We start from the raw sequence: 21,622 nt of genomic DNA on the forward strand, positions 1-21,622 counted from the left end.
ATACAGTATACACACAGGTCTATCCAAATCCAAAAATGTCTTCTGAAGACAAATCCTAAAGTGGTTGTATAGGTTTAAGGTTTTAGATCTTCATGCATTCTATGCATAGAGGAAAAAAAAAACTTGTGTACACCGAGAAGAGGAGGATCCGGGCTGCTCTGTGCAAAACCACTGCAAAGAGAAGGGAAGTAGAACGTTTGTTATTTTTAAACAAAAAAATTGCCTTTAATATCACTTGAAGAGTCGGTTCACACCGCGGCGACTCAAAGTCGCCCCGACTTTGAAGTCGTCCGTGCAGCACGACTTCATCGCGGCTTGCAAACGACTTCTCATAAAAGAAGTCAATGCAAGTCGCTCCGACTTCGCCCAAAAGTAGTGCAGGAACCTTTTTCTAAGTCAGAGCAACTTGAGTCACTCTGATTAGAACGGTTCCATTGCACAGTATGGAGCGCTACTTGTCAGACGACCAAGTCACCTGACAAGTCGGAGTAGTGTACTCCATCCAATCTGTATGGGTGAATTTGCATCGCACAGACATCGCATGTGATTTGCAGAGCAGTGCACTGCGAATCACATGGAATGTATGTCTGACATCGCATATGTGTGAACTGGTGTAACGTGAGAATTACCTACCCCGTGAGAAAAACCTACCCTCGCCACTTCCGGCCAGGAACAGCTGAGCAGCGCAGCAATGCGCATGCTCACAGCCCCGGATACCTAATGGGACAACAGAGGAGCTGACTAGTGCGCATGTGCACTATTATGGAAATATGTCGGTGTACCGTGAAGAAAATCTACCCACGCCGCGGTTACATAAAACAGCTGGGCTGCAATACGAGTAATCTCCGCTCCTGTCCCTGTCACTTCCCTGATCTGGGCTAGTAAATATAAAAGCGGCTGGCGGCTCCGTGATTTATGTTTTCATACACCCGCCGCCGCCTTTATATTTAGTAGCCGAGATCAGGGAAGTGACAGGAACAGGAGCGGAGATTACTCGTATTGCAGGTCAGCTGTTTTATGTAACCGCCGCATTAAACACACTGCCGTGCAACCGGAAGTGACGAGGGTAGGTTTTTCTCACGGGTAGGTAATTCTCACAGAACACCGGCACTAAGAGTGAATTGCCTTTTACTTTAGAGATGACCTCACTTCCTCTTGTGTCTCCCTGACAGGAAGTGAAGGGAGATCTCTCCAAATCCAAACTTAAACAGGAGATTTTAATGTTTGAGTGATAAGATTTAGTATTCTAATATGCAAAAGTCTTGCGATAGCTTTGGGCATATTCGCACCCCCTGGAGCGGAAATTTTAACTCTGGACCAGAAGGTTTTACCCCATTAATGACCAGGCCATTTTTTGCGATTCGGCACTGCGTTACTTTAAGGCTCCGTTCACACGTAGGCGTTTTGGGGTGTTTTGGGGGCGTTTTTCTGCTCTAGGATCAGCTCTCAAAATGCCCAACAAGACAAATCCTATTCATTTCAATGGCCCCTGTTCACATCTGAGCGTTTTGACGCCGTGAGCAAAACGCTCAACGCTCAAAAAAGTACATGAGCTTCTTTTTGGGCAGATTACAGGCGTTTTCCATTGGTCTCTATTCAATCTAAAAACGCCTGCACAAAAAATGCCTGTTAAAACGCCTGCAAAAACGCCCATAAAAACGCCTGAAAAAACGCCTATAATAGCAATGCCAAGATGTGAACATAGCCTGACAATTGCGCAGTCGTGCGACGCTGTACCCTAATAAAATGGATCTCCTTTTTTCCCCACAAATAGAGCTTTCTTTTGGTGATATTTATCACCTCTACGATTTTATTTATTTTTTCTGTGCTATAAACAAAAAAAAAAGACAGGTCTGGGGAAAATTTTTATATATATATATATATATATATATATATATATATATATATATATATATATATATATATATATAGAGATTTTTTACTTTCTGCTATAAAACATTCCCAACAAAAATTAAAAAAATCGAATCTTTTCATCATTTTAGGCCAATTTGTATTCTGCTACATATTTTTTGGTAAAAAAAAAATCCCAATAAGCCTATATTAATTGGTTTGCGCAAAAGTTATAAAACTAGGGGAAAGATTTATGTAATTTTATTTTATTTTTTTTATTTATTTTTTTTTTTTTTTCTAGTAATGGAGGCTATTAGCGATTTTTAGTGGGACAGATAAGACAACTGACATTTTTGACACTTTTGGGGAGACCAGTGACATTACTACAGTAATCAGTGCTAAAAATATGCACCGTTACTGTAATATTGACACTGGCAGGGAATGGGTTAACACAAAGAGCGATCAAAGGGTTTAAATGTGTCCCTAGGGAGTGCTTTCTAGCTGTGGAGAGGGGGGGGGGACTTGCTGGATGAACACAGAGACCTGTGTTCCTAAGAGGAACACAGGATCCCCGTGTTTATTAAGGACAGAGCAGCGGTCTGCCGTGTTTACAATGGCAGACCGCCATTCTGTCTCCACTGGGAGCGATCTCGGGTTCCCAGCGGACATCAAAAGGTGCCCGGCGGACATTGCGGCCACCGGACCCACTGATTGGCTCCCCCTGTAGCCAATCGGCGCATGTGCGCACCCCCACTAGCGGTCCCGCGAAACAACGTATAGGTACGTCGCTTCGCGGGACAGAGCTGGACCTGCCGCACTAGTACAGTACAGCAGCTGGTCGGCAAGTGGTTAAACAGCCAACTACAATAATCTTCCAAGCATCAGCATCAGTTTTATTACTGTACTTGTGACAGAATTGAACTTAAAACAGTTGCATATAAAGAATTGGTCAACAACATGTTTTGTATTCACAAAGTACTATACTTTTAAGTACAAAAAGGGGGAATTGATGAATCTAGCTGTCCACTTACAGTAAATCTGTCCCAATAATGTATCACAGCTCCTGTTTAATATGGTTTTGCTAAGCAATAAAGTTGAAAAATCATTCAGCTTGCGCTTTAAACTGAAACTTGTAAAGAAATAGATAAATCCAAATTTATAGCAACAGGTGTTAGGAGTCACCTCAGATCCACAAGCTGTCTTGTGTCACCGTTGCCCGTTCATAGTTCCTAGCCGAATCCTTGTAAGGAGTACTGATAATCTAGAGATAGAAGGATGATGAATGCACAAAATCAGCATTGCAGACACTACAGATTCAGGAAAACACCAACCAATCCCATCAATGATTCCAATTTCTGTTCTTAATCTACTAGGCAATAACAACTTGTACCAGTTCCCAAGGAACAGCCAAGCCGAATGGGAATTTCAATCAATTCACAGCACAAAAATATAGAATTGGAGACAAAGGAGGACAGAGTGTGCAATCACAAGCTATTAACTAAGGAGGAGTACTGCTTGCTGTTTTTTTCTCAAAAGATTTGAGTCCAACATGCAATGGATAAAAGACAACTAACTGCATAAGAAGCCAGGACACTGCTTAAAGCGGTAATAAATCCTAAACCAAAAATGTAATACATAGCAGCCTACCAATCATTAGATGTTAAATGTACTAGCAGATTTAGATACACTAATTGAAGTCTAACTTCAGCTAACACTGTACACTGAAGCAGTTACAGAAATTTTTTTTTCCTTTCTGGGATAAAGATTTTACATAACCACTTGCGGACTGCCCTCAATATACTGCGGGCATGCGACCCGTACAGACAAAGCGATGTACTGGTACAGAGCTACCTGTTCCTGAGTTAAGTCCACCCACTTACCTTCCCCCCCCGCCAACACCCACTGTGATTGTACACAGAGGGAGTCTGTCAGCAGGTCCTGGACAATGATTCATGGCCAGGACCTGCCAATCATCATTTGGATCATGAAAGCAATGCTGCCCATTCTGTAAATAGATTACAGTTTATTTTGTGGTTTCATTGCCATTTCTACTAACAAAACTTTTAAGTGTTTTTTTTTCCCCCATTTTCTTAAGTTATACATAGAGCTCATTAAATGGCGATTTCATTACACTGGAATGTGCCGTAAGAGACCGGCAAAAAGGTTTTTACCGTGTGATTTCAATAGAGCACTGCTCTGAATAAGCTCCTGTTCATTACCCATTTCCATCCACTCCAGAAGATAGATCTGCTATGTGCTGTAAGCTGTGCAGCTCTTCCCCAGATAAAGGCCAAAGGACTGGAATGAATTACTTTGAAATGCAGAAACTTAACAATCAGCGCAGAACATTACTGGAAAAGCCTTAGGAGTTAACAGAAGAGTCTTCGCAGGTGTAAAAAATTCAGCAGGCCTCGGTTTCAGGACACATCTTCATCAGATATGCTTTGCTAGACATTTGACAGGCTTCTGAGATCCAGCTAACCTGGGGAAGTGAACCGGCTAGCTAGAAGACCATTCACGTTTAACACGCTGAAATAATCATTTCCAGACAAGGCAGGGATTAGAAATCTTCATGTAATATTTATTTAGAATAATGTGCTTTCAGATTTGTGAAGGGCAATACAGGCCGAGATTTCCCCTACAACCCCTAAAAACAACAGTATATTTAATTGAATGCACTTTGGAGAAAGACTGAATCTTACAGATGTACAAGAGAAGAAAACAGATACACATATATTAGAATTAACCACTTAAGCCCCGGAAGATTTTACCCCCTTCCTGACCAGGGGGTTTTTTGCGATTTTTTACTGCATGACTTTAACGGACAATTGCGCGGTCGTGCAACGCTGTACCTAAACGAATTTGACGCCCTTTTTTTCCCAAAAAAAGAGCTTCCTTTTGGTGGTATTTGATCACCTGTGTGATTTTTTGATCATGCGCTATAAACAAAAAAAGAGCGTAAATTTTGCAAAAAACAATATTTTTCACATTTTTTTTATATGAAATTCCCCAAAAAAATTTAAAAATCAAATTTAACATTTTCGGCCAATTTGTTTTATGCTACATGTTTGAAAAATAAATAAATAAAAACGCAAAAAAGCGTATTTTGATTGGTTTGCGCAAAAGTTATCGTGTTTACTAACAAAGGGAAAGATTGTCATTTTTGGTGGGTTTTTTTTTTTAAACGAGTAATGGCGGCGATCTGCGATTTTTTTTGCGGGACTGCGACGTTGCGGCCGACAGATCGGACCCTTGACTGACATTTTTGACACTTTTGGGGTTACCAGTAACATTACTGCAGTAATCAGTGCTATACATATGCACTGTTACTGTAAAAATGACACTGGCAGGGAAGGGGTTAACTGTATTGGAGAGGGAGGGGTTAAGTGTGTCCTACGGGCGTGATTCTAACTGTTCCCATTGTGTACTTAAAAGTGGGGTATGCCTGTACCATAATATAGTGAAAGAAGCCTAATAAAATTAACACTATAAAACACAACAAAATAAATGTGTCCACAGCAACATGTACTTAGTACTTCTATCCCTTTAGTGTCCATCAAATAATGCAGTTCCCCTCATAAAGAGGGGGGAAAAAAAATGTAAAATGGATTCAAAAAGCTTTCATTAAAAAAAGTGTCCAAAGAAACTTTATAATATCCTACAATATAGCTCTTCATGCTGAAAATCCACAAACTCTGTGTGCTCTTCCCTTCACCACATAGATAACACACTCGCTATATCATTAGCATAGTATAGTGATCAATTTAGTATCATAGTATTGATCATAGTATACTGTCAATTTAAATCTCCTCTACTGGCTCTGAATGCACCAAGGAAATATCCACCACTCTCAGTATTTCCCATATGGTGTATCATGAAATCACAGAAAATCCATCATTGCACAACGTCCTCAGGAAGCCATTATAGATTGCAGCCTGCTCCCGCAGTTTCCTTCAGTCTCTGGCTTTCTATGTAGTAATACAGACTCAGGAAAAATGGCGGTGAACGCAAGAATTCAACAAAATGGCACTGGTCACTTCCTGTTGGCCCTCTAGGGACTGTTAGTTGATTATACAGGATATGTAAAAGGGTCTCAATTTTTATGGTGGCTTACTACTGTCCCCTGAAGACGTGAGTTGGCATGAAAGGCGTCAGACGTCCCTTTTGGTTTTGGAATAAGCAGCCACCTGAATAAGTGCACTGCTCTATATGTTTTTACTTCTTGGCATCTAGGTGTTTATCGTTTTTATGTTATTCTTATGCATCAGTAATAAATGACTACACTATATCTGGCCCATTTTGTTATTTGGCTCCTTGCGTGCGTGCTTCATTTCAATCTAGTAGCTTTTCCAAATCTGCCCCAGTGGTGGGCTGCTTCTGCTACAGTCAGAGGACCCCAGGTGGGTGGATGGATGGATGGAGCTGGATGTCCATAGACTGGAAGCTGAGATTTTGAATGCCCAAAGGGTGACTTACTGCATTGACAGCTAGTGAGCTAGTAAGTGTGGTCTTACCCTCAGTTGCATGTGGTGTCCCCTTTTTTGGATGGTGGAAACAATACACGGACATTTCTGGAGTTAAAGGCCTGCTTAACTCATTTATGCATTTTGTGTGTGGGATTTTAACTTTCACGTTTTTAAGCATGAATTACAGTGGATGTCGTAATTTATTATTTACTTCACTTTTAAGGCAGGATTAATAGCCAACAAAGCTTCCATCTGAGGCTTTGTTAAAGAAATCCCCCCAATACCAAAGAAGAAGTGAGGGAATATCTGCAACAGCAACAAAAACAGAAATGGAGTAAGAAAAGTCTGAAAGCCCCATCAGCATTTTATTCCTCTTTGTGTAGCAATTGCAGACTTTCCCTAAATTCCTCTCTGATGAATGAGAGTAGGTGAGGGTAAAGCGGATTGGCTGCAGTCACTGTTCAGCCGACTTGGTTACCTTCAGCTCCTCTGATTTCTCAAGGCTTGTTGAGCTGGGTGGTGCCCGCAGGACAACCCATGGCTTGAATTTCAGCAATTCACAGTAATTGGCCAGAAATTGATTCTTGTATAGCCAGCTTAAATCTCTTAGGCCACATTCATACTGGTAATACCATATTAGTTTATAGGACATTTCTAAATGCATATAAACAAATAACAATCACACCATGAAGTTGCACTGATAGGTCTCCCTCCGTTTTGTTGGTGCTACATAAATTCTTTAGAATAAAGAACAATAATCAGCATAGATCAACGCAGATGCACATTAAACATGTAAGTGCACGTAATGCCAAGTACATTTAAACACAGGAGAACTAGATCCGGGAAGCATAAAAAGTATGTTTATACAGTACGTCCCATAAAATATCTCCTGCGTTTACATAAGTCAATGCTCAAATGTGAATGAATGGAGCTCTTAATAGCAGAGAAAGCCCATTAGACATTTTAAGTCTTTCCTACCTTATCAAAAACGAAAAATAAAAAGGTTTTGGCTGGACATAGGCTTTAAATGCATGGTTTATGGTTACCCAGACATTCTGTACAACAATCTGGCAAAAAGGCACCGATGATTACTAACACTACACTTTAAACCTACTTCACATTTACTTTAAAGTGGTTGTAATCCCTCACATACCTAGTGAAGTGACTGGCCTCAGGTTATACACAGAGATGAAACAAAACCTCCTACATAAGGTGTACCTGTTAATCTGCAGTATTCTCCTCTCCACATCCCTTCAAAGTGCAGAATTTATAAAGCTTGTCTGAGCTGTCATACAGCAAGGGGTGAGAAGCTGAATTTACACACTGCAGAGCTCAGTTAGGGGAGCTCTGAGAGCCGATTGGAGAGAAGGGACACACTTTCCTTCACACAGCACACAGGAACAGAACCAAGGCTGTCAATCACAGGCTGTGTGCTGAGATCCCTCCCCAGTCACTTTTTTCTTTTGGTGTCAGGAAAACTTGTCAGAAGTGATTAATGCTGATAGTAGATGAACGGAGCAGCAGACAGAAATGACACAATGAAACCAATCAGCTTCCAGGTTTTTTTTTTTTGTCCGAGGTTAAAGTGATTGAAAAGTCTCGTTTTAAAAAAAATAAACCGGTTATACTTCCCTCCTCTGTGCAGTTGGTTTTTGCACAGAGCAACCCGGTTCCTCCTCTTCTCAGGTCCCTTGTTGCTGCCCCTGTCCCCTCCCTTCTATTGAGTGCCCCCACAGCAAGCAGCTTGTTATGGGGCACGCGAGCCGAGCTTCAGCTCAGTGTGTCCATTTAAACACGGAGCTGCCGTTCGGCCTCACCCTCTCTCTCTCCTCATTGGCTAACTGACTTTGATTGACAACCACTGGGGTCATATTCATATTTCATGTATGAGGCTTACAACCACTCAGGGGGTTAAGTCCTGGGAAAAAAAAAAGTGTGCGAAATCACCCAAGACCACCCACCTCAAAAATAAAAAAAGTGTATGTGTGTATATATACAGCATCTCACAAAAGTGAGTACATCCCTCACATTTTTGTAAATATTTTATTATATCTTTTCATGTGACAACACTGAAGAAATTACACTTTGCTGCAATGTAAAGTAGTGAGTGTACAGCTGTGTGTTGAGTTATTTTGAGGGGACAGCAAATTTACACTGTTATACAAGCTGTACACTCACTACTTTACATTGTAGCAAAGTGTCATTTCTTCAGTATTGTCACATGAAAATATATAATAAAATATCTACATAAATGTGAGGGGTGTACTCACTTTTGTGAGATACTGTATATAATACATACTCCTTTTTTAACAAATAAAGTACACCTTTATTTGTAAAGTGCCAGTTTACAAGGATACCTCCAAAATTCACATACATTAAAGCGGAGTTCCACCCTGGGAACGTTTTTTTTAATAAAAATACCCCCGGGATAGTCAGGGCTAGTACATTCCACAATGGATAGCCTCTGATCTGTCCCGGGTTGCACTAACCTTTTAGAAGAAATATTTACCTTGAAAATGTATTGTCCAGCGCTGCCATCTCAGGTGTGGGCAGCTTGAAGCCAGCGCGATCCTCTTCTGTGTCCTCTTCCGTCTTCTTCGGTCCCACGATGCACTGCACCGGCCCCGCCGTCACGTCCGGTGCCACAGCTTCTGGGCATGCCCAGAAGCTGTTTAGCAAGGTATGACGGCGCCTGCACCGGAACGGACGTCGGGGCCGGTGCAGGCACATTGATTCCTGGGAGCGATGACGTTCAGCTCCCAGGAATCATTGCAAAGCCAGGAAGTGACGAATCGCCGTGGCCGCCGAGGGGAGGAAGAGGAAGTTAGGTAAGTATATTTTCTTCTAAACCAGGCAAGTAAAAAAAAAAAAAAAAATTGCGATTATCCATTTGTTTTTCAGGTGACCCGGGCATGAAGATGGAGGTAAGTTTTATTTTAGGGTGGAACTCCGCTTTAAACAAATACATTTAGAACAGATGTAGCAACAAAATAATTCAACCTGTATGCTGTACTAACAAAAAAAAAAAAAAAACACCACAATGTGCGATAATGGTTACCTCGAGAATTTCTAAAACAAAGAGTGTATAAAAAAAAAAAAATGTAACAGTCCATTAGAAAATATCCTACAAACAGGAATAACGTTACCCTTGCTGTTCAAGATGATCAAATTTTCGAGATAGTATCATCTGCACTGCGATGTGTGGTCAGCCATTTTGAGACATGTGGTAAAGGATCCCATAAATGCACAGGAGGGCCAATGAGACTGACAAACAAAAGAGAAGACAGGCATTCAATGCCAAGCCCACTCTTAATGGGTGACATCACCAAATTCATTGTACTGAAGCCCCTCTCACAATCACTGGATGTCACTGGAAGACTGGTAACTGCTGTCAAAACTGGTTTCAGATTTTCAGGAACCTCTGAACCACCATTATCAATGAAATCTCCTAAACCTTCACAGATCATGGATGCATTGTTGTGACTGAATCTCTTGCACAGCTGCTTCAGTCTTTATCTCACCTTCAAACCAAGGACTGTACACATCGATTGGCCAGGGTTGGGAATTCAGGATGTCAATTTCAGAGAAAAGAATTTCAAATTCACCTGAGTGTGATGAAGCTGCAGGTCTGTTGCTCGCAGTTAAAGCATAAAGCCTGCAGCGTAAATTATCCACCAAACTTTGATAAAATTGAGGGGGATTTATCCTCACTTGGCCTTGGTCTGTATTGATGGTCACACCTTTGAAATTCCCTTTATCCAAAGATTCCATGACTTCTTTCAGATGTTTGCCAGGCATGTCTTTCATTTTTTCGATTGCACAAACTGACCGATTAATCAGCTGGTAGTGGAAGTCGTGGTAGTGTGATGTCATCTCTTTGAAGGGCTTCAGATGGGCATCAGATAACAGTCCCATTTCCTGAACAGCATCTGCAACCCCAGCAAGGTTTAACAAATCATTTTCTGACGTCAGGACCATGTTAAGGCCACTAAATAGAGATTTCTGCTTACTCTTATGAGCTGAATTTAGGATTGCTTGCAGGAAATGACTGTGCAGTGCCGGATATGACTCCCAAACTGCTCGTATAGCTCTCTGGCTTGAAGCAACCCATCTAACTGGAAAAAACTTTTCCAAATTTTAAGAATTTCTACTTCTAATTCTTCTACTTCTAATTCTTTCATTCAGAGAGCTCCGACAGGTTTTTTTGGTGACTGATACACAGCATACAACTTCTCAAAAAATGATGTTACATGATGTAGACCAGGAATAGAATCAATTGTATCTGAAATGCACAATTCAAGCGTATGACACAAGCAGTGCCATTTCACAAGCTGTGTTTTCTTTTTTTACCAAGTCATTCCAGAACACCTGATTTTCTTCCAAACATTAAACTTGCACCATCACTACAAACCCCAATCAAGTTTTTAGCAAGAAAGTCATTACTGAACCCATGTTTAGAAAGACAAGCTAGAGGAGTGACTTCAGACTGTGCATCTGCTTTAGGCAAATCAAGAAAGAAAGTGACTGGGTCTTTTCCATTAACAGAGGCACGAATATAAACAATTAACACTGAGACTCCGTTCACACTGGGGCGACCTGTCAGGTGACCTGGTCGCCTGACAGGTCGCCTGCCATAGAGTAGCTGTGGACCCGTTCTAATAGGAGTGACACAAGTGGCTCCGACTTAGAAAAAGGGTCCGGAGCTTCTTTGGGGCGACCAGGAGCGACCTGCATTGACTTCAATGATATGAAGTCCGTGCCGGCCGCTCCGAGGTCGCGGTGCGAGCTGCACACCGCGACCTGTGAGGTCGCCCCGGCAAGTAGCGTCGCCCCAGTGTGAACGGGGTCTGAATGTGAAGAAACTGTAGTAGATTCATCAATCTATTATTTGTGCAGCTGTATACTCACTATGGAGAATACATCCTAAGTCTGCAACATTTGCAACTTGCAAGCTGATAAGATCTCAGAAGTCTGTGGAAGGACAATTTTCTTTTGCACAAAAGTAGGTAGTGTGAAATACTTTAGTGGTGAACGCAAACTTATGCTTCTGCTGTTGAATTGCAAAATCTCCTTTCTAGATAGCTTGAAATTTTCCCGCCTTTACAAGTTCTTCTGAAATCTTATGTATATGGATTTTTTTTACAGCGAGGTCAACATATCTTTTTTTTGTTTGGTCATATGGAGTAATCATACCAGTGCTCCATTCTTTTGATTCAAAATTTCTTTTGATTTCAAAAGATTTAAAACACCCTGTGAAACAGACATTCCAAGGTGTTTAACCTCACCACACACACAGCATCCTAAAAGACCATTTTCTACAAACAGTACTTTGTTTTTAAATTCTAGCCACTGATTCTGGTCCCAACATTCTGGTAGAATAATTCTCTCACTAACAACAGCTGTATCTTCAGTAACATATGAACTACAGCTGAGTTACTGACTGGTGTAGTTTTTACAGAGGACACTGGGTCATCCTGCTGAAGCGGAGGCTCATACTGACATGAGAAACTTGCAGACTCAGTATGTCATTTTTTACTGGAAGCCTTTGAGAAGAAATCTATAATGCTGCCCTTTCGTTTGCTCATTTCTGTACAAACAAAAACAATTTTAAAAAAATGTACTAAAAGAGAGGGTGGAAAGGGTGAAACACATATTGGGTTCTGCAGTAAATCTAAAAGATGGCAAAAACCTTTGAAACCAAAGTGGTAATCAAATAATGTCTTAATAATGTAGTATTATTGTCCATTACTCAGATATATAGGTTTTGTGGTCTGCATGCATCTTGAACACCGCTTTTTGCAAATCACTTTCTTTTTCTTTTTTTTTTTGTGAATCATTCATTTTAGTTTATGGCATTTACAATAAATATTTTAATTAAAATTAATACATTTAAGTTTCCCAAATTAATTTGATGCTTTCTTCCCCTGGCTGTACCTGCTGCTTGAGAGCCTCACTAACAAGTTGGACGGGGTGTGTGTAATGTAGTAGACTGCCTGTTCCTTGCACTTCACAGAGCAGCTCGGCGTGGCTCCCGCTGCATTTTGATCCATGGCGTCACTTCCCCCACAGTGAGCTGCATGGAGCTGCTGTGAATCGTTTTGGGGAAGCTAAAGGTGGACTACTGGCAGTCTACTGCAGCTATGTCTTTATCCCTTGCAGAGGCTCTACTTTGAGCCTCTGCTCAGCCTCAGTGTGCAGCACTTAGTATTGCGAGCTGTGTTGGCGGCTGCTGGTGTAGCACCTCTCACACAGTGGCGACTCTAGGAACAATATATAGGGGGGCACATAAGATACCACAGTTCAAACTGGGGGGGGGAGCACTCACTGAAAAAACACTATATATATATATATATATATATACACATACACACACATATATACACATATATATTATATATATATATATATATATATATATACATACATACATACATATACACACACACACACATATATATATATATATATATAAATAAGTTTGCAAAATACTTAATGCAGTATGCAAAGATACCTTTTTATTGTACAAACCGAATACTTAAAAGACAAACTTTCAATGGTTTTCCTTTCTTCCCCAGGTATTGCTTCAGAAAGAGGAAAACTCTCAAAAGCATTATTTTAAAGCTTAAACAATTTCAGCAAACAGTTTATGCAGTAATAGGCCCTAGTATTGTGCCAGTTTACGCAGTAATAAAGCCTAGTATTGGTTCCAGTTTACGCAGTAATAAATCCTAGCATTGGTGCCAGTTTACGCAGTAATAAATCCTAGTATTGGTGCCAGTTTACGCAGGAATAAAGCCTAGTATTGATGCCATTTTACACAGTAATAAAGTCTAGTATTGGTGCCAGTTTCTGCAGTAATAATGTCTGGTATTGGTGCCAGCTTACGCAGTAATAACCCCTAGTTTTGGTACCAGTTTACGCAGTATTAACCCCTAGTTTTGGTGCCAGTTTACACAGTAATAACCCCTAAAATTGGTGCCAGTTTACGCAGTAATAAAGTCTAGTATTGGTGCCGGTTTACACAGTAATAACCCCTAGTTTTGGTGCCAGTTTACGCAGTAAAACCCTATTATTGATGCCATGCTCTCAGTGCATTGGAGGTAGGGAAGAATAGTGAGACCTGCCAACCACAGTGATGAAAGTGTTAAGGCCAGCCCCTACATTGGCAGCGGTCTTAACACTTATCAACTTCATGGAAGATCTTTAGGATTTCCCCGTTAGTCTCTTGCTACAGTACTGCACAATTCTCCACCCGGGACTCCTTCCCTCCACCACACACCGCGGCGAAAATAAGGGGGAAGGCTGCTAAAGTGCACCTCTTCATTCGGGACTCATGCCCTGTTACAGCAGGGGTGCCCATTGGTAACCGGTCGTGGGCCACAATGAGCAGAGAAGGCAGATGACAGGTCCATGTCCACTCAGCATATGCAGAGAAGACACGGACACCACCCGCTCTACTCTATGGGCCCTCCGATCCGATCTGCCCTCCGACAGATGGGGACAGATTCCCTTATGTTTTTTTAAGTGGATCGGATTGGGGATAGCCAGGTGTAAACGGACAAGTCCGTTTACATCTGACACTCTATAAAAGAGAGTGGAGGGTCCAATTGGGTCCACCTGAAAAACAGGCAGGCGGACCTGATCGGACCGATCGTGTGAAAGGGGCCTAAAGCTGCTTTCACACGGTTGCACTGCGGTTTACCTGTAACTCAACTGACCTCAATCTTCACTTCTTCCTTAGGATTCCTGCAGGAATCGCTGCCTGCTGCTGTCCCCATAGGCGGGTATGGTTGATGGCTGCTTCTGGCTGTCCTCCAGGGCTGGTACTATTGGGGGGTACTGCTGGCAGGTACTGCTGGCAGGTACGCCGCAGGATCGGCACTGGAGGAAGCATGCGGCTGCAGTTGAGTAGAGCCGATGCTTCCTGTATCTCTCCTATCACAGGCGGAGTACATTTGGAATCACTCCGCCAGTGGCAGAAGCCAGCGCTACACAGGAAGCATCAGGTCAGCTTCCTCTAGTGCCGGCTGAGCGGCTCGGTTCTTCTCACACACACAGATGCCAAAGACAGTTCGCATACAAAGGCCAGTGACAGTCTTGAAGGATGCGGCTGCTAACAGGAATGGTGTTCCTGCTGTGGAAAAAGTACAGGAACGCCATTCCCATGCATTCTTAAAGGACTAACAGTGCAACCACTTTAAAAAAAAAAAAAATTTACATGATGTGCATGCTACAAAAAAACTGAAATAAACGACACTGCTCAGAAACTGTAATCAATTACGCTCCATAAGTAGGTTACAGAACATCTGTGCTTTTCATTGATACTAAATATAAACCATCCAGAAATAATTTGGGACACAAATAAAAAAAATGATAGGTTTACAGACTACTGGAATGCAAAATTCAAGAAGTTATCCACTTTGCAGCATGATAACACAATGCTATAATTGATTTCTTAATAATCTACTGTATTATGATTTTGATGATCAAAAGAGAGCTGCTGGTAACATAACTGGTTTAGAGGATTCCTATCAAAACACTGTAAAGAACACATGCATTCTTGTAATGGAGAATTTTAGCCTACCGTAAGTTAAAAGATAGTAATGTAAGATGGGATCACTAAACAAAAGCAATCAATGTTTTCAATATTTTACTCTGAACAGCATCACAATCAGCAATCCAATACCTGCCAGTCACTCATATCTGCATCTTTACCCATCACATCCATTACATAATGCTGACTGACAGAAGAGCTTTCACACTGCAAGGTGCTGAAAGCTCCCAACCACTGGAGCCAAGTCTTTATTATGGAGTTCAGGGCTCTCCTGCTGTAAAAAGCAGAGCAGTGTGCACAGATGCAGGAACATTCAAAACCTATGCCATGACACAGAGAATTTACCTGGGGGGGGGGGGGGGGGTTAAGACTACTGCATCAAAAGCTTTCAAGTGGTTCTAAAGGCACAAGGTTTTTTTATCCCTATGCATTGTATGCATTAAGATAAAAAATCCTTCTGTGTGCAGCAACCCCTTTAATACTTACCTGAGCCCCATCTCGATCCAGCGATGTGCACAAGTGCCTTGGCCGTTCAGGACTCCCCCCTCCTGATTGGCTGAGACACAGCAGCGGCACCATTGGCTACTACTGCTGTCAAAGTCAGTTAACCAATCAGGAGGGAGAGGGGGCAGGGCCGAACTGCGGCTTTATGTCCAAATGCATATACAGTGCTGCGACTCGGCTCAGGTGCCCCCATAGCAAGCTGCTTGCTATGGGGGCACTCGACAGGAGGGAGGGGCCAAGAAAAGGAGATTCGGGGCTCCATTGCACAGGTAAGTATAACATGTTTGTTATTTTTAAAGCAAAAATATGAGACTTTAGTATCACTTTTAAAGCTGAACTCCAGGAATTATCTGTATTGTGCACTTAGAATGGTCCAGCTTGGCACAATGTACAATATGCAAATCTCACACCTGAAGGGTCTCTGGGGAAGCTGGAAATCACTGTAGTAGTTGGCGCTACTGCAGAGATAGCCACGATCTTCCAGGTCCTGCTCAGGTTCTGTGCAAGTGGGTTCCCACCTGCACACTGAAGTCAGGGAGGGGGGGGTCGCTTGTTCAGAACTGCCACCTTTTATAGAATTCCCTGGACTGATTGGTTGGATTAGGAGGATAGGAGGGGGTGGAAGGGTATGAGATATGCATACTTTGTGTCAAGGAGGATCAATGTAAGTATGCAATACAGATAATTATTGGTTCAGCTTTAAAAGAGAAGGCCTTATGGAGGGGCCATTGATCACTGTTAGTGAACTCCAGGATCTGGGTGGATCCATTTAAACATATGCAAAATATAGTCAATATCCACATGCATGTTCCAGAAATCAACAAAAGTGCAGTCTCTTTGTGTTGCTGTGTGCTATTCCTTTAACTCAGGAGTCTTCAAACTATGGCCCTCCAGTTGTTTAGGAACTACAATTCTCATCATGCTTAGTCATGTCTGTGAATGTCAGAGTTTTACAATGTCTCATGGGATGTATAGTTCCGCAACAGCTGGAGGGCCGTAGTTTGAGGATCCCTGCTTTAACTGAAGTGCAAAATCTTTTCAGTGCGGTGCTCCCCTCCAGTGTCACCACTAACGCACCAACGGTTGTGTACATATGAGATAAGAGTCATAAGTGCATGATACTCAGGAGCACAGGCCCCAGCAACACCAGAACTGAGTATCAAGTGCATATGACTTATCTCACACGCAAGAGTCCACAAGCATTGGTGGGTGAGTGGGGACACTGGAGGGGAGCAACGTACTGAAAAAATGTTGCACTTTAACCATTTCTGGAAAGCCCACAATGTATTTACGTCAGTACTTTGTTAAACACCGATAGATAGCTGCCAAAACCCCGGCCAAAACCCCGGTATTTTTTAAACGGTGGGCGGTCAGCTTTAACATAAGGGTGGTCCCAGCGAAGAGTCACCGCGGGATCACCCTTATGAGCAGCGGAAGAGGTGCCGCCCCTTACCGGATCGTTTTTCCCGCTACCGATGGGTCCGGTAAGCGGGGAAAACGATCCAGTCTGCTGTCCCCTCAGGCAAGAAGTCGAGTGAGGGCAAGACAAGATGGCATACAACACTACTAAGAGACTGGGCTTTTGTTCATTTCTGGAAGCTACATGTGGATATGAACTATTCCTTTGCAGGTGTTTTGTAATTTATGCATGGTAGTATTTATTAGGCAGTGCTTTGTTTGCAATTTTGAGGGTTCAGAACCTTACCAAAGCAGCAGTCTATTATAATAATTTTAGGTTTATTTTCTAGTTTGTTTTACATAAGTTGATATCACAATTCAGAGTTATTTATCCTAGCACAGGTTATAAAATATTACATTTATCTGGAAGGATAAAGACAATATTGTTGGGATCCTCCCTGTTGGCTAATTGACAGCTGGCTCTGGAACTCAGCGCCGCTGAGAGCCGGAGCCAGCTGCACCCGACTCCTCTCCAGCCTGACACTCCAGTGAGTGCAGAAGGAGCAGAGCAGTAACTGACCATGACTGCTCTGCGCTCCAAGCAGACAGAGAACTGATTATAGCTCAGTTCTCAGGCTTAGAACCGACCTGGGACTGATGCTGCAGCGTAGCAGTAGAGATTTTTTTTTTAAATAAACCTTATACATCTCTTTTAGTGTGAACAGGAGGTGACAGGGCTTTCAATATAAGTTTGAGGTAGTCATAACCCTTCTCCACTCTACTATCAAAAGGTGATTTTTGTTGATGTTTGTAGCGGTTTAAAAAATTATTTTGCTTACTCAATATCTCACAGCAGGAAAATGGATCTCCTTTTATGAGGAAAAGGGGGTAAAGCAAAGGTATGATCAATTTGTAAAAATACGATTTGTTCCACTCCCGTCCCTTTCTTGATCTCTGCCCTTCCCATCTACCTCGAGCCACACCAGAGAGGCAGCAGGAGCTTAGGGAACTGAACGAGTGGCTGAGGAACTGGTGTAGGAAGGAGGGGTTTGGGTTCCTGGAGAACTGGGCTTTTGCTAGAATTATTGCTCTCGCTCTGACAATCGCAGCGATACCTAACATGTGTGATTTGAACACCGTTTACATTTGAGGGCGCGACTTACATAAGCGTTTTCTTTGGTGTGCGAGCACACGTGGACGGGGGCTTTCCCCTTATTTTATTTTTAACCACTTACCTACAGTGCACTTTCACCCCCTTCCTGCCCAGACCGATTTTCAGCTTTCAGCGCTCTCACACTTTGACTGAGAATTACTCAGTCATGCAACACTGTACCCATTCAAAAATTGTGTCCTTTTTTTCACACAAATAGAGCTTTCTTTTGATGGTATTTAATCACTACTGGGTTTTTTATTTTTTGTGCTATAAATAAAAAAAGACTGAAAATATTGTGAAAAAACGCATTTTTCTTTGTTTCTGTCATAAAATTTTGCAAATTAGTAATTTTTCTTCACAAATTTTGGCCAAAATTTATACTGCTACTTATCTTTGGTAAAAATAACCCAAGTAAGTGTATATTATTTGGTCTTTGTGAAAGTTATAGAGTCCACAAGCTATGGTGCGAATCATTGAAAATTGATCACACTTGATCACACCTGATGTACTGAAGGCCTATCTCATTTCTTGAGACACTAAAAAGTCAGGAAAGTACAAATACCCCCCAAATGACCCCTTTTTGGAAAGTAGACATTCCAAGGTATTTAATAAGGGGCATGGTGAGTTTTTTGAAGTTGTAATTTTTTCCCACAATGCTTTGCAAAATGAAGATTTTTTTTTTTTATTTTATTTTTTTTTACAAATTGCCGTATTAACAGGTTATTTCTCTCACACAGCACATGTATACTTGCAACTACACCCCAAAACACATTCTACTACTCCTTCTGAGTATGGCGATACCACATGTGTGAGACTTTTTCACAGCCTGGCCACATACAGAGGCCTAACATCCAACCAGCACCGTCCGGCATTCTAGGAGCACAAATTTCACATATAATTTCCTGACAACCTATCGTACTTTTGAAGGCCCTGGAGCACCAGGACAATGGAAACCCCTATAAAATGACCCCATTTTGGAAAGCAAACACCCCAACGTATAATTTTTGAGGCATAATGAGTCTTTTGAATATGTCATTTTTTTCCACAAGTTTTTGGAAAATGTGGAAAGAAAATGAAAACACATTTTTTTTTACACAAAGCTGTCCATTTATGCAATATTTCTAACACATAGCATGTACATAGCAAAAATTGCACCCCAAAATACATTCTGCTATTCCTCCTGAGTATGGCGATACCACATGTGTAACACTTTTTCACAGCCTGGCCACATACATAGGCCTAACATCCAAGTAGCGCTTTACACAAAGTTGTCCATTTATCCACTTTAAGACTTGGCCTATTTTTGACACTTGGTGTTTACAAGCTAAAATCATTTTTTTGCTAGAAAACTACTTGGAACCCCCAAACATTATATATTTTTTTTTAGCAGAGACCCTAGAGAATAAAATGGAGATCGTTGCAATATTTTTTATCACACCATATTTGCGCAGCAGTCTTCCAAATGCGATTTTTTTGAAAAAAAATCACTTTTTTGATCTAAAAAATAAGAAACCAGTAAATTTAGCAAATTTTTTTTCCATAATGTGAACGATAATGTTACGCCGAGTAATTAGATACCCAACATGTCATGCTTCAAAATTGCGCATGCTCACAGAATGGCGCCAAACATTGGTACTTAAAAATCCCCATAGGCAACATTTTAAAAATTTCTGCAGGTTACTAGCTTAGAGTTACAGAAGAGGTCTAGGGCTTAAATTATTGCTCTCGCTCTAACGATCGCGGCGATACCTCACATGTATGGTTTGAACACCGTTTACATATGTGGGCGGGACTTGCGTATGCGTTTGCTTCTGCGCGCGAGCTAACGGGGACAGGGCGCTTTAATTTTTTTTTTTTTTTTTTTTCCCTATTTATTTTATTTATTATTTTTTTATTTTTACACAGTTTAAAAAAAAAAAATGTTTTGATCATTTTTATTCCTATTACAAGGAATGTAAACATCCCTTGTAATAGAAATAGGCATGACAGGTCCTCTTTATTGTGAGATCTGGGGTCAAAAAGACCTCACACCTCACAACTACACTAAAAAAGAAAAAAAAAAAAAAAAATTGTTGAAAGAGGAAAAAAAAAAAGCAAAAAAAAAAAAGCGGCCCTTTAAACCGGTTGCTAGGCAACGTCTTTTGACGTAGCTCCGGTCCTCCAAGACCATAGAGTTGAGTGAGGGCCATCTTGCCCTCACTCGACTTCCTGTCTCTGAGGATCCGGGACCGGATAGTTTTCCCCGCTGCCGGCGGGTCCGGTAAGCTGGGAAAACGTCTGGGACGTGGCAGGAGGGGGGGGGGGGCACCTCTTCCCCTGCACCGTAAGGGTAATTCCGCGGTGAATCCGCCACTGGGACCACCCTTATCTGAAAGCCGACCGCCCGCCGTTTAAAAAAATACCGGGGTTATGGGGGCTATCTGCTGCCATAACCCCAGTATTTAGCTTTTAATGGCCGACGCATATAGTCGTTAGGCGGTCAGTAAGTGATTGCATGTATATGGCAAACAGGTGACGATGACTGATGGGGTGACAGGTGACGATGACTGATGGGGTGACAGGTGACGATGACGGATGGGGTGACAGGTGATGATGACTGATGGGGTGACAGGTGACGATGACTGATGAGGTGACAGGTGACGATGATTGATGAGGTGACAGGTGACGATGATTGATGAGGTGACAGATGACAATCACTGACCGGGTGACATGTGACGATGATTGATGGGGTGACAAGTGACGATCACTGATGGGGTGTCAAGTGACGATGATTGATAGGGTGACAGATGACGGTGACTGATGGGGTGACAGGTGACGGTGACTGATGGGGTGACAGGTGACGGTGACTGATGGGGTGACAGGTTACGATGACTGATGGGGTGACAGATGACGGTGACTGATGGGGTGACAGGTGACGGTGATTGATGGGGTGACAGGTGACGGGCGATGGTCACTGATGGGTGACAGGTGACGGGCGATGGTGCACGGCGGTACTGATGGCAGTCTCTGGTGACCGGTGAACTTTAGGCTACATTCACATGTGAGCGTAGCGATCCAGAAATCATTGCAAATGGCGGGACGCCTGTGCGTTGCCCGCTGTGCGATGTTGCTGCGATTTCCGCCTGCCGAATCGCGGTAACATCACGCAAACAACGCATGACGCCCCAAAGAAACTCTTGTACTTTTTTGGGCGTCATGCGATGTTTGCGCGATGTTACTGCGATTCGGCAGGCGGAAATGGCGGCAACATCGCACAGCGTTTGGGGTGCTATTGCAAATCACGGGCAACGCACAGGCGTCCCGCAATTTGCAATGATTTCCGGATCGCGGGCAGAATCGCGGTGATTCTGCCCGCGATCGCTGCGCTCACATGTGAACGTTATGGGTGTCAATTTCTGGGCACTGATGAGGTGACTGTTGGGTGACAGGTGACATTGGGGGGGCTGGGGACTGTGTGGGGACATTTATTTGTGTGATTTTAGTGTGATTTTACTTTTTACATGTGTACAGAGCAGTAACTCACTATTTCTAGCTCTTCTCCCCTCACACTGGAAGCTGTATGAGGAGAGAAGAGCTAGTAACAGTCAGTTACTGCTCTGTGTTTACATTTTGTGATCGGCTGTGAATGGATTCACAGCCGATCACATAGTAAACAGTCACTGTCAGTGACTGTTTACTACCGCCGGTGACAGCTGT

At 42.3% G+C, this 21,622-nt stretch overlaps 1 protein-coding gene across 1 annotated transcript in view; it reads right to left on the reverse strand.

Moving 5' to 3' along the window:
• Window positions 1–21,622, reverse strand: part of ERBIN (erbb2 interacting protein) — a 277,776-nt gene that overhangs the window by 255,078 nt on the left and 1,076 nt on the right. The window lies entirely within an intron of this gene.

This window comes from Pelophylax lessonae, assembly GCF_965119305.1.
Source record: "Pelophylax lessonae genome assembly, chromosome: 1".
In the NCBI taxonomy this organism is placed as follows: domain Eukaryota; kingdom Metazoa; phylum Chordata; class Amphibia; order Anura; family Ranidae; genus Pelophylax; species Pelophylax lessonae.